This window comes from Zonotrichia albicollis, chromosome 15 (genome assembly GCF_047830755.1).
Source record: "Zonotrichia albicollis isolate bZonAlb1 chromosome 15, bZonAlb1.hap1, whole genome shotgun sequence".
NCBI lineage: Eukaryota > Metazoa > Chordata > Aves > Passeriformes > Passerellidae > Zonotrichia > Zonotrichia albicollis.
The window spans coordinates 9,557,657-9,571,205 of NC_133833.1; positions in this window are offsets into that span (position 1 = coordinate 9,557,657).

Consider the following 13,549-nt stretch of genomic DNA (forward strand, 5'->3'; position numbering starts at 1 on the left):
ATGAAGGTTGTATGAAAGCAGTTGAGACTGTGGAGTCAGCAGTTGCTGAGCTGACTTAACTTGGAATAACAGCCACTGAAAAAACCCAGCAAAACTTGGCTCATAGAAATTTCCTGAACTGGAACAGTCAACAGGATTATTTTTAGTTCAGGTTTTAATGTTTTATTATTTAAAGGGAAAACAGTTGCCAGATGAAAAACATTCCGTATAGTTTGAACAAAAGGTATTTTCTTACATGTTAATCTTTAAACAACAAATTTTTACAGACATGGTTTCTCAACTACCTCTCTTTCTGAAGTGTTCCAGTCCCAGCATCATTAACAAAAATAAAGCTAATGTGAAAAAGGGAGGCAGGACATTTTAGCCAAAAACTGGTTTTTGTGTAGTTTTATAGTGAGGTGAGGACACATTTGAATTAGGGGTCCAGCATTGCCCAGGAAGCCTCTTCACTCCTAAGCACTGATAATGAGCTGTAGTTTGGTGAGCAGGGTGATAGACACGAGTAATCAAAAATATTTATTTAATATTTTTTGTTGTTAAATGGTTGATATTTAAATATGAACAGCGAAATTACCTATTTAGACTCCACAATCTAATTTTGTGTCTGTTCTGTATAATTAGGGAGCAGATTTAGCTTTGGCTGCAGCCTTTTATCCCAACAACTAAATATTGCAAATATTCTGAAACTGTATTTCAAAATGATTTCTAAACAAATTCTTGGTACAGCCTGATCAATGTTTTCCTTGGCAGCAGCTCTGCCTGCAGTCACGTTGTTCCTCCCCAGTCCCACATCTTTCCCTGAGCTGTGCTGGAGTAATTCATGTGGGGCCGCGTGGTGAACCCGGTCAAGGACCTGATCTGGATTAAAATAACCTGACCAAAGATGGGTATTTTGAGCTGGGATTCTTTTTCTGCAAGAAGTCTCATGAAGATGCTGTGGCACCACTGAGACTGTGGGTAGGGACAGAGGAAAGAGGGGCAGCTTCACCCAGGACATGGAACCACAGCCTTGGCTTTGCAAACTGAAACCCCAACAGTGACATTGGCCATTCAGTGTCTAAAGAAAGAAAAAAAAAAAAAGAAAACAAGAAGTAATTGCATAGCTATGATACTCAGTCTTGTTTTAATTGTGTTTCTCCAATATCTATGCCTAAAATAACTGAGTGCACCATGAGTTAATGGTGTGCTACAGGGATCAGTACACACAGAAAACACATGAGGAACCAGCACAATAATGTGAGGGTAGGGAAAGCATAGAAGCAAACATTTCTGGGAGGAAGATCTGCTTGGAAAACATAAATTGCAAACAAACAAAAAAGCTAGCAGAAAATCAGTAGGTATTTTATAGTTATCTTCATGTTTTCTGTTACCAGCCCTGAGGAGCAGTTACACATTAACAGCCGAGTCACCACAGCGTGATCCAAGATTGTAACCGAGTATAAATTACCTGCAGAGGCAGTAAAAGAAACTGGAACAAGGAAAATACTGAGTGGAGATGAGTTAAACTCTGCTCCACATGTTTAGCTGAAACTGGAAGGAGTTTGGTTGTACTGGAAATGTGATACTGAAACTGTATGTGTTGTAGGGGCTCTCTTGTCCATCCTGTATTTCTGAGGGAAAGCAGTTTCTGTTTGACCATGACGTTATCTGGTATCACGAGGTGTCTGTAAAGTATTTAAAGAATCTTGCTGAGCAGCAAAGCTCATGCAATAAGGAAACTGGAAGAGTTCATGAGTTTTGAAGTCTAGAAATCTTTGTTTATCACAGGAATCAGGATGCAAATTCCAGTTCCTCTTGCAATCAATTTTCCTATTTATTGTCAAATATTTGAAATTTTTCATTAGTCTTCTCCTGTTGCATTTTCCAGTCGGTCACTGATATTGCTAGGAAAAAAAAGTATAAGCAACTTAAGCTGTATTAATAAACTATGAAAAGTCTGGAATGTTAAAAAATTAACAGGGTTAAAAAATAAAGAGCCCCTGTTGTTATGTTTAGGTTTAAAACAAATACTTATTTTTGTGACTTTAAAACATAATAAAGACTTAAATTCAGCCATTACAATATAAAATTTTGAAATATTGACAGTTTTGCAGGTTTCATGGCAACTAAAAGTCAGACCATCAAAACTAGGACAATTTTGGTACATCTTAATTTCTTCCTCTTTCTTCTTGCATTGTTGATTAAACTTGAGCACTAGGATAGTGCTGCCCTTTCCTCTTTGCTCCCTGGCTTGTGATTTGCTTCCAGCTGTTACTATTTGTGAGGTTTATATCTACGTGGCTTGAATTTACCAACACCAGGCTGGTACAGCCCCATGGCCTTTGCTCAGATACTGGGAGAATTAGAGGAGATTACACCCAGATTTAGATACCAGGCTATTTTTAAATGCTCTTCCTCTCCTAATGCATTTTCCTGTATAATCCTATCTAAAAAATTATTTTGAGGGCCTGGGGTAAGCAGGGAACTGGGGGCTTAATGTCACCAAGTCCAGAAAAAGCTTCCAGGGGCTTGGGGTTAGAGTTAGAGCTCAGAAGAAGATTTCATTCACTGGATCTCAGCTCAGAAGAAGAAAGAACATACCTTAAAGATCCCAGAAAGAAAAACAGTTTCTATGAGACTGAAAAAAAAAAAGTGAAAGGGAGGCTGAGCTAGCAAATCCTCCAAAAATAAATAATAACATCTTTTCCATTTTAAATGACCAGCTGGATCTGATCCCAGCCTGCCTGGATCACGTTCCTTCCTTGTTGTGCTGCTGGCTGAGATGGTTTGGGGTAAATATTCTAATTGCTGAGCACTGATTCCTTACCTGTGAAGTGGTATTGACTTTACAAAGCCCACTGAGAACTACTGATGGAAAATGCTATTCTAGAGCTGGCAATAAAATATTATGCTTTTCATACAAAATGCCATTATCTGAATTATTTTAGAAATGTGCTCATTGTGTTCAGATCTAAGCAATTATCAGGTTTTAGAAGGGTGGTGAGAGAAGACCAGATAATCAGTTAATCTCTGCTGTTAAACACTCTGGCCCTGGGAAATTAGAAATTCTTTCCTGTATGCTGAATGCCTCCCAGCACTCTGCAGAGTGAGCAAATAGGACATCATGGAAAGAGGAAATCCTCACACAAGCAGGAACCTCTTTGCTGGAATAAAACTAGGGAGGGAAAAGGGTCTTTTGTGAGTAAAGGGGAAATAACTACCTAATACAGAAATATCTGCTGTACTCAGTGATTCTGTGAGGGCACATCCAGATCAGAGTCACCGAGGGCTGTGCAAGAGAGGCTTTAGCACAGTCATACCCACCATGCAGCTCTGGGAGTTCTGCTCTTTGCCACAAGTTTCTATCTATTTGGCTTGAATTATTTTCTGCAGAGGAGCTGATAATAAAATTATTAAGTATTTTATTGTGTATAGGGGTAAATGTTTAAGAAAAACATCACAGTTGCTTGACTACAGAAGTGTATTTTCCAAGTGAAAAACCTGATTTTCAGTGAATATGTCAGGCAAAGAGCACCTTACATTACCTGCACCAAGCATTATTTTGGAGGGTTTCTAACATTTCCTTTCTAGTTGGTTTGGGGTGTTACAGACAGATCCAACAGTGAAAAAGCTGCACCAGCTGTTGGGAAGAAAATAGTTATTTTCCTTGTGTAAGTTTTTTGGACTCATTGGTTAATTCTGTCATTTGTTCTGTTGCACAGGGAGCTTATGCAGGCTGTGATGAGACAAAATTACATCAGATATACAAACATCCTCTCAAAATTCAGAATTCGTGTCTCCCCTGGAGTCCCTTGAATGCAGCTGCTAATTATCTCATGGAATGCGTTCTGCTGCAGTTTGAAGAGCACCAAAGGGAGGCCAGAGGAGACACTGCTCACTAAAACCATGGGTTTGCTTAAATGGCGTGAATATTTCTCCAAACCACAAGTCCTTTTCAAGGGGAGGAAGGATGAGGTTAAAGTAGGGAAGTGAGAGAGAGCCAGAGCAAGAGCCATTCCTCAAGTGAGAGCCACAGAAGTATAGGGAAGGCAAAGGAAAGCAGGGAAAAAGGAGAGACACATCTCCTCCAGTGGTAGGTGAAGATCTGAGCATCTCCTATCAGGTTCCCTGGCAAAGCTTGCTGCCATTTAAAGCAATGCTCTGCTTTGTTCTGAGGGAGCTGAGGTGTGTTGTGCTCTGAAACCATTAACCAGCCTGTTTTTCATTTCCTTATACCAGGCAGCAAAGCTTCAGTACATTGAATACTGTAGCTTGAATTCAGTAGTTGAATACCGAAAATTTGAAAACCTGAGATCTTGGTGACAGATAAAATGTACAGTTAATAAACATATTATTCTTTCAAGGCCTAGGGGCAAATGCAGCATTACTGAAGACGGAAACAATTTGGTTGCTATCACTGGAGCTGAACACACTTATGCCAGAATGAAACATAAATGCTCATATAATCCCTTGTGACCTCTCAATTATTCCCACACAGCCTAACAGTGATTTCACAGATCACACTGCTGGGAAATGTAATTTAAACTTTCTGTGCTATGTGTGCTCATCCCTTTAACTTCCTTACTCAGTAGTCACCCAGGCAAGTTAATCTGTAGGATATTTTAGTTGGAGTTAAGGGTTGCAGCAGAGACACTTGAGCCCATTGTGAGCCTTTGTGTTCTTTCCAGTCCTATTTTCCCTGATGATTTCATCCCCATCCTAGTGACTGATTATCAGAGGAGTAGCCTTTGTGAGCAGGAGACAATGTATTGATTGCTAGCCATGGTGAGCTGTGTGGGAGAGGGGTATTATGTATCTACAGCTGGAGCTTGCTGAGTAAAGAATCACTAGCACAGACATTTGCTGTAGCTTTCCATAGATAAAAGGCTTTTCAGGAATAAAATAGAAATTTCCCAAAGTGCAGCTAACACAAGTTTCACTTAAACATTTACAGTTAAGTATAAATATTTTATGAGATTTAGGGAAATCTAGCAGTGTCCACTGCTGCATATAAAACTCATTCATCTACTTTTGGATTTTCTTTTTCTGTCTTAACTGTAGAAATTCAAACCCCCTCCTATTTCAACAGAAATAAGGAAGTTTGTTCTCTGAACTTTTGATATTGTTTGTTATCTCCTGGGTAGCATCTCGATTCTTGGAACTGGCAAGATATTCACTGCTTTTCACCAGTATCAATGTTTGGTTTGGATTGTCTGCCTCAAATCTACTTCTGAAATCTTGTCAAGCCCAGCCCCTCTTGTTACACCATTCTTAATACTAGACCAGCTGGGCTGTGCTTCTTGGTATATACTCTTTTTAAAAACTCATTTTTAAACTCACTCAGACAGATGATATTGTCCCCCTTTGTTTCCACATAAAATGCACAGGTGAACAGCCAAAAAAAGGTTCAATGTAGGGTGGCATGTGAAATGTACTGGCATGAAGGAACACCCTTTTCTAGCTGGGCTGGTCATATGATTGGTATTTGGCAGAGAGTCATAGCATGACTCAGTGAAATCTTTTCAACAGTGAAGCTGCTCATATAGTAAACATTCCCAAGCACTAGACTGTAGAGTTTTATTTCACTCAAGTAAAATCTCATTATATTAAATTATAACATGGAGACATTCTCTACATTAAATTAATGGATGCAGCTCTTCAAGTTCTCTCCATCTGTTCTACCCTTTAATTACAAAACCGAAAAAATACAATTCACAATCCCATGATAGAAAAGGAAAGTAGAAGGGATTTGGATGCACAAGGACTACCAGCATCTGCTACATGGCCTCACGTCAGAATAAGCTGTACTTTGCTGGTAGCACCCGTACTTTAAAAATATGTATTAGTAGTTTCAGGTGGATACATTCAGTCACTCCCAAACCCAGAAATCTTACTGTCCAGTGCTGTGGTTCTGACATCTCACACAGAGCTACTTTTCAGATCAAGTGAAATTACCTTTGTGTCTGCAAGACACTGAACACTGCAGAATCTCCTGAGATAAGTGAAAAGCCATGTTACACATACCCTCTGTCAGTATTTTTTTTTTTTTTTGAGAGGCTACCCTCTCTACAAGGAATGTTTATATGTGTATATATACTTCTTCTGGATAATATGTATAAAGCATTAACATTAAAACAGATGAACAAAATGCAAATATTTGCATTCAGTAACATTGGCCAGAAGCTTTTTCACAGACATAACAATGAATTTGTTTTCCTAATATGACTTTTCTCTTTAAGGTACCTTATACTTTGAAGAGAGAGTATTTCAGTTTAGAAAAATCTGCTCATATAACTAGCAAAATTAATAGTAGGTGTAACACTTCACAGAAGAGAAAGTGGGAGTTGAAATGGCCTTGAAGATCTTTAAACAGATACAAGAGACATCCTCTCCTGTCTCCTGATCTGCTCACCAGCCCATGGTGCCTCCTGCTATACTGGTTTCATAGTACAGAGTGAGAACAAGAGTTATTTTCTTTAACACAGAAGTGCAATAAATAGTCCCATAAAACCAGAAGAACTTGTTTTGGAAGAAGTCAGCCCTATCTCAAGGCTACTGTAATGTACACACCTTTATTGTGGAAATTCTTTCACTTGGTATATTAATTACACATTCAGTTTCTTGGTAGATTTTGGTACATTTCCTGACTGTCTTCAGTTGGACATTGTAAAAAAATAGAGCCGTAGGAGCTATGCCAGTGAAGATTTTCTGCCTACTAGAAGAAAAAATATGAGTGATTTTCTGCTGTAATAGATAAGATTTGTTAAAGGAGTGTAACTATAATCAGGACAGAGAGGGCCATTTATGAAAAGTTACCTTGAGGGACTTATTATAGGAACAGCTCCATCACAAGAATGGTCAATTTAACTGCCCTGCTGTTGAGAATAACTTGTACTGCATCTGATGTTTGGAAGGTGATGTTTCTGGAATAAATGTTCTTCTGAGGAGGTTCAGATGGATTTTTTAAAGATTATTTTTGATAGCAAATTTGAATCGGAATTAAACTTGCTGGGCAGTGCTCCACAGCATAAGCCCAGAGATTCTGTGCTGGGGAGCCTCCCTTGTGAAGCTGGAAACTCCCTCTCATTCTGCACTGATTGCCTCTCACTCATTCAGTCCTGATACAGATGCATTCACCATTGAACTGAAAAATTATAATTGCTCAAGTTAATGACAGTTTCCTGAAACCAGTTCTCTCTAATAATACACCTGATAACATTATTTAACTATGGAGTAATTGTTCATCCAGTGAAAACAACAGTCATAACTTCATTGATCAGTTTGTAATCTGAGGAGGAAAACCACACTGGTAAAGTGTGCAAGTTAACATTATGCACGTGCTAGACATGGACACCTGGGAGTAAATCTCTGCATGCCCCAGCAGCAGGGTTAGTCCTGGTTCCTGCCTTTGAGCACAGTGAGACTGAGCTCTGCCTGCCCTCAGTGCCAGGGAGGGACTCATGGATGCTCAGCTCAGGCTGAGTGTGCACTTGGGCAGCCCAGTGCAAACCCAGCTTTTAACCTGAAATCTTTTAGGATTGCCTGTTTTGGGCACCCGACAGGCAGGTGTGAGTAGCACCTGCATGACCACCCTGCAGTTCAATATGTGGTGATGGGACTCACAGGGAATGTTCCTTTGCCAGGGAAAGAGCTCAGCAGGGCTAACTGATGCTATAATACATCACTAAGGATGCCAGGAGCTCCCTCAGTAAGTTCCCAGTGCCAGCTGAAATGCCAGGAATTTTGGCACTACCATTTACCAGTGAGATTAATGTGTCACTCTTCATGGCCATTTCTCATTCTTTTGCCAAACCTGAGATTTTTATTAGTCAAATTTATAACAGTGTATTTTTATTTTGCATTATATTTATCTTATGCAGAACTCCAGGGAGAAAAAACAGTTTAATTATATTTTCAGAACTTATGAGGTATTGGATCATTTGGCTGATCCAATTCAGTGAAGCTGAAAAGGGGGAAGAAAGGAAGTTATGGACAGGAAAAGGGATAGAGGAGAAGAACAGTAATCAGGAAGAATAAATGCTAGCTTTGATGTGAAAAGGATGTTGATCAAGGAGGGAGATCACAGGATGCAATGAAATAGAAGATGAAAAAATAAAATTTATCATTCAAATAGAATCAATCAGGTTTTGTTGTTACTGTGATCACATGGAGAGCAGGGGAGCTGGTTACAGCTGAAGGGAGGTGTCTAATATTCACAGGATTGATCACCACCTCTTCCCAACATTTTTCATCCTTCCCAAGTCACATGTGTTTGATGGATATGGTGAGGGAAGGTGACACAGCTCATGGCTGGAGGGATAAATGGTCTTAGCTACTAAAAATGGAGACAGTACTTTCTAAATGAGCACAATGCTAATGTTACTAATGAGAAAGCTCAGGTTTATCAAGTTGAGGAAGCTCAGGTTTATCAAGTGCAGTTCTATTCACCTGGAGTTATTCTCTTTCTAAGTAATTCACCATTCTGCATGTTTATATATTTAACATTATTACACTCACAAATATTTGGACTGTCATTGAGTTGGAATTACCAGCAGTTTCTGCTTAGGCAATTTACCTAAGGATGCTTGTGACTGACAACACAGGACTGTCATTCCAAAGTACAGGCAGTCTACACATTTTTATATTAATTAATCTCTTTGTTTTAATAATAAAATGGCCCATCAAAAAAAGAAGAGACAGTTCTATCCAGATTCTGGATAACTCAGCTATAGTATTGCCAATAATTTCAGGTTGCTACAGCATGTTCTTCCACTCTACACTTAAAATAAACTTTTTGGTGAGAACACTGTTATGTAAGGCTGCAAATGACATTTGGAACAATAAGAATTATCCAACTTGCCACCTATTTTTAATACCTAAGATGGATGGCACTGAAATTCTGAATGAGAATATTCAAAGAGCAAAGTACAGCAGTGAACCCACCTATTACAATTAGATCTGATTCAGTATTAGGTTAAAAATAAGGTCAGGTTCTTATTTGTAACTAGCTATTACTAATAACCCAACTGTTAACCACAGTGAAACAAATGAGGATCTAAATGTGCCTGTGCAGTGAACTTCTCCTTTGTCCTTTAGCACAAAGAGATTTCACAAGAAAATTTCCCTCCCCAGGCTCTCTCTTCAGAGGAAGCATTTAATCAGCAGCCACCACTGCTTGGAACTGGGCTTGAGAGCTGATGCTGAGCTGGAGGCCAAGGCAGCAGTTTAGCCAAGGCATCCTCAGCAGGTTGTGGGCACCTGTTTTGTCACACAACACACCTGTGACATCTCCAAACCAACATGGATCTCATATTAACATGCACTAGAAGTCATGAGTACTCCCCAGCTGAGTTTATGCTCCTTCACTACAAGGCAGAGGCAGTGCTATGAAAGAAACACACAGTCACTGGGCAGGAAAGTGAGGGAGCAACAACTCAAGTTTTCTTGCTGCAATTCTTTTGTGCAGCCTTTCTGTAGTTTAACTGCTTGGCCCAGCTCAAGGTCATGATGCCAGTAACTGTAATGTCATATTAACTGATGAGTAAATATCAGGGGAAAAAAGCAAAAAGAAGCAACAGCTATAATATACAGAGAATCTACATCATTCAAGCAGGTACAGAATGGCTCCAACAGTCAGGTGTTGCTTGGCTGAAGTGCAGCAATCTCCAGGACCAGACACGAGGTGCAGAATAAAGGTAAGAATGGTCAAAGTGCACAGTGAATTACTTTGCAAGGGCACAGTCAAAGAGTAGAAACGTTATGATAATCCTAAACAAAATGTCACTGGAATTTATAGACATTTAATAGGATAGCAGCCTCATTCTAAGGATAACTATCCTCATTATGGCCCTGAAGCCTCCCCAGCTACATTAGCCAGCTGCCTTCTTTTGGATTAATTACTACATTTTGGCATAATTCTGTGGACTAAGATGAGGAGAGAAAATACATCCTGTGAGGTTATAGCCATAATTTGGATGTTGCATTGTATTTGAAATTTCACAGAAATTAGTTGTTCAGCCCCTTTTTAATATGTTACAGCATAAAAAAACCCACATCTTACAAGTCTTACATTTTTCATATTCCTAAAGCCAGCCATCTGAAAGGCAGAAGCAGTGGTTTCTCCACTGGGTATTGGCATAAAAAGCAAAGATATATATCTGTCCCATATCTAACACAGGAAACATTATGTAGGAATTGTCCATACAAGGCACGTGGGATGTGCCAGGTTTGTGCCACTTACAAAAAACGCACTTGGGATCACATTATCTCCATGACAACTGCTTGTACGTATTAATAATTTGTTGCGCACTTAAACATAGCTTATGGAAAGGACTGAATAATGGGAGTTTTTCCAAAGAAAGCACTTGTAACACAAGCTGTGCTGATCAGAGCATTACACCAGCAATCAGCAAGCCTAAAGCCTCGCAGCATGAGCTTAGCAGGACATTTCACAGATGTTTATGTTATCTGTTTAAAAGCAAGGAATTTAAGGATGGGCACAAGTATCTATTGAACTGGGGTCTCTACTCACGACTCTCAGTGCTTCTGTCATGTTTGGAAAGTGAATTAATTTCAGTATCTGTTTCCTGATCGTCCTGAAATCATGTATTTGTCCATCTGGCGATAAAGGGACAGTATTTGTCCTGGCAGAGGTGGTGTTTGTCAAATATTCTAGAGATTAAAACTGGTAGATGATAGATAGGCGGAACATGGCCGCGTGCTCAGGTGCACAAGGATGTACCCACTGCCCCAGTGCTCCCAACCAGCCAGGCTGGACACAGAGAGAGCAGGACATAAAATATTTGTAAAATATTAAGCCCCCAACATTCGAGAATCAGCACTCTATTCCTAGCTTTTAAAAGACTCTTGACTATGAAATATCTGTAACCATAGTGATTTGAAAATGTGATTTTCATGGTTACTCTGTAATTTCTCCCGTCAGTAAGACACTGCACTTCCTGCTTTATCTACAGCATGAGGGTGAATGATGAACTAGCAGATTTCAGTAAAATGTTTTGTGGTGTACAAGGTGATTAATACTGAGATTCTATCTTTTACAGAAGCCATTCCATTGAAGTGAGTGGGCCACTGTTGATAGTGGTATTACTGATGTCACTGATTTTGTCATGTACTATCTGGACTCAGAAATTAGTCAAATACACAGAAATAGTATTTGTTTGTGATGATGTAACAAATGTCTGATGTAAAAGTGTTCTGTTTTTCTTTCGGTCTTTTGCAATGGTTCTACTTAAGATGACAGGTTTATCTGATTTAATGGCACTATCAAGACACAAAACATATATTTTACCCAGTAGTGGCCAGTACCTGAATATGCAAGAGACTACATGGTGTGTACTTCTGAATTTATTTGATCAGAAGTCCCTTTTCTCATGGAGGCAGTTGACTTCCACACTAATGTACCAGTATCTATATTCTTTGCTTGCAGAAATACATGTATTAATCAAAGTTGGCAGTTCATTGTTACACTACTGTATAGCCTTTAAATTGTAAAGTATAGTTTTATATTGTATTGCATAACCCTTTAATTCTGCATTTAGTATTAAAAAAACCATAGCAACAGACATTTTGGACATGCATTGATGGATAATTTAGAATCACTAAAATATTCAGAGAGAGTCAAGTGTGAAGAAACCAATTTACGTGTTCCTTACTCTACAATGCTAAGTTGACAATACGTTGTGTTGTTGGACGGTGTGATATAAATCTACATAAATCTGCATTTAAACACTGATTTCTCATAGTACAATGGAAATGTTGGTGATACTGATAAGATTGTTGCAGTTGCTGACATCCTGGTCCATGAGTTTCAATTAATTTCAGACTAGTACAGAATAGTTGGCACTATGGGCTAGCCTGAATAACCTAGAGCTCGATGTGTGCAAACACAAGCGCAGTCAGCCTGACCAGTTCACCTCTCCCCAGAATGCCACACATGTGACACATTGGTCCCTGACTCAGGTGTCAGCACAGCAGTGTGGCCTCCATACCCCTGACTCACCAGGGCAGCCTCACCCAGACAGCTCCCGAGGTACAAACCACATACATGCCTGGCATATATTCACATACTAAATACGATTTATTACTGCCATCTCACAGGTTACAGTTTAATCTTACTGTGTATCTGAAGCCCTGACAAACACCCAATTTATGCAACACAGCACGTATTCTTTCATTATTACATTCTCCTTTGAAGGCTCAGATAAATATCTGAGAAAAGCAACTGTGATTCTCTAAACTATTGATTGTCATTCCCAAGTCAGAGAGACAAAGGAGATCTGATTTCTGATTCACATATAGACAATTCAAAAGAGTATGAGGATAAAAACAGAGCAAATGCTTGGAATGGAGATGGAAACCAAAGCTTTCCCCTTCTCTGTGAGTGTACAGATAAATGGATCCTGAATTTCCTCTGCAGAGTCCTGAATTCTCCTGTAGTGAGTGGCACAGCTGCTTCAGCTTTCAGCAGCAAGCAGGGAGTGCTGAATCACCGACCCCTTCCCAAGTGGAGTTGGTCTGAAAACGAGCTGTGACTGAGCCTTTTCAAACGAGAGTTCCTTCCTTTACCACTATACTCTTGGGAACCAACAGTGGGGCTGGAAATCATCACAAGTGCCTTGAAGACAGCAGTGGTTGTTAATCTGTGAGGTGTCCAGCCTGATCCACACTAGCTGGAAGAAACTGTTAACTTGGCTTGCTTGCCTACAAAACTGCAACTGAAATCCTGCCACGTTTTACCTGGTAGGTGTGAGGAAAGCACAGCTCGTGTAGATGGTTTGCAGTGTGATCCTCAAACATGTAACTATGCCAGAAAGTCAACAGTTATTAAAGAAAATGAAGTTTAGCTTGGCAAATTACACAATAGTTGATGTTATTGTTTCATATTCTTTGCATATATTTGCTCAAGACTGTTTTGGGAAGATGTGCTACAGAGTGAATTCTTGAAACCTATCACTTCTCAATGAATGGTACTTTTCTTTCAACAACTTTAAGCACAAAACTAATGTCATCTGAAGATGGCAACCTGTGTAAGAATGGCCAAATTGTTTTGGAAGATAAACAAAACCTAAGTCAGGCAATTCAAACCAACTTGTCTAGCAGGAGAGTATGACATCAAGAAACCGAGACTGACCCATGAAAGCAAACATTCCTCTCTCCTTGCTCACTATGGAATTCTTAATTTCCTTCAATAGTAGGCAAAGAATTTAACAAGTCAGACTCCATATTAGGCAAGTGATGACCAAGATAATTAATACAAATTAACTAGGAAAAGTCATTGTGCCCTCTTGAAATTAACAAATCAATATTTTATCAACATTTTGACCCATTTAAGTGAAAAAATATTAAACTGATAATTTCATGCCTTTTTTAAGTTATTTAGGGGAAATCTTCCTCTATAATTTAAGATGCAGATTGCAATAAAATACATAATTCATTAGAAATTGGTTCTGCATATTTCCTACATTCTTTTTTTATTGCAATTTATCTGTGTCTTACTAACATATTTTCCCTTAGGTAGCAAGTGTCTGAGCACAGTAAGATAGCTGAGGTC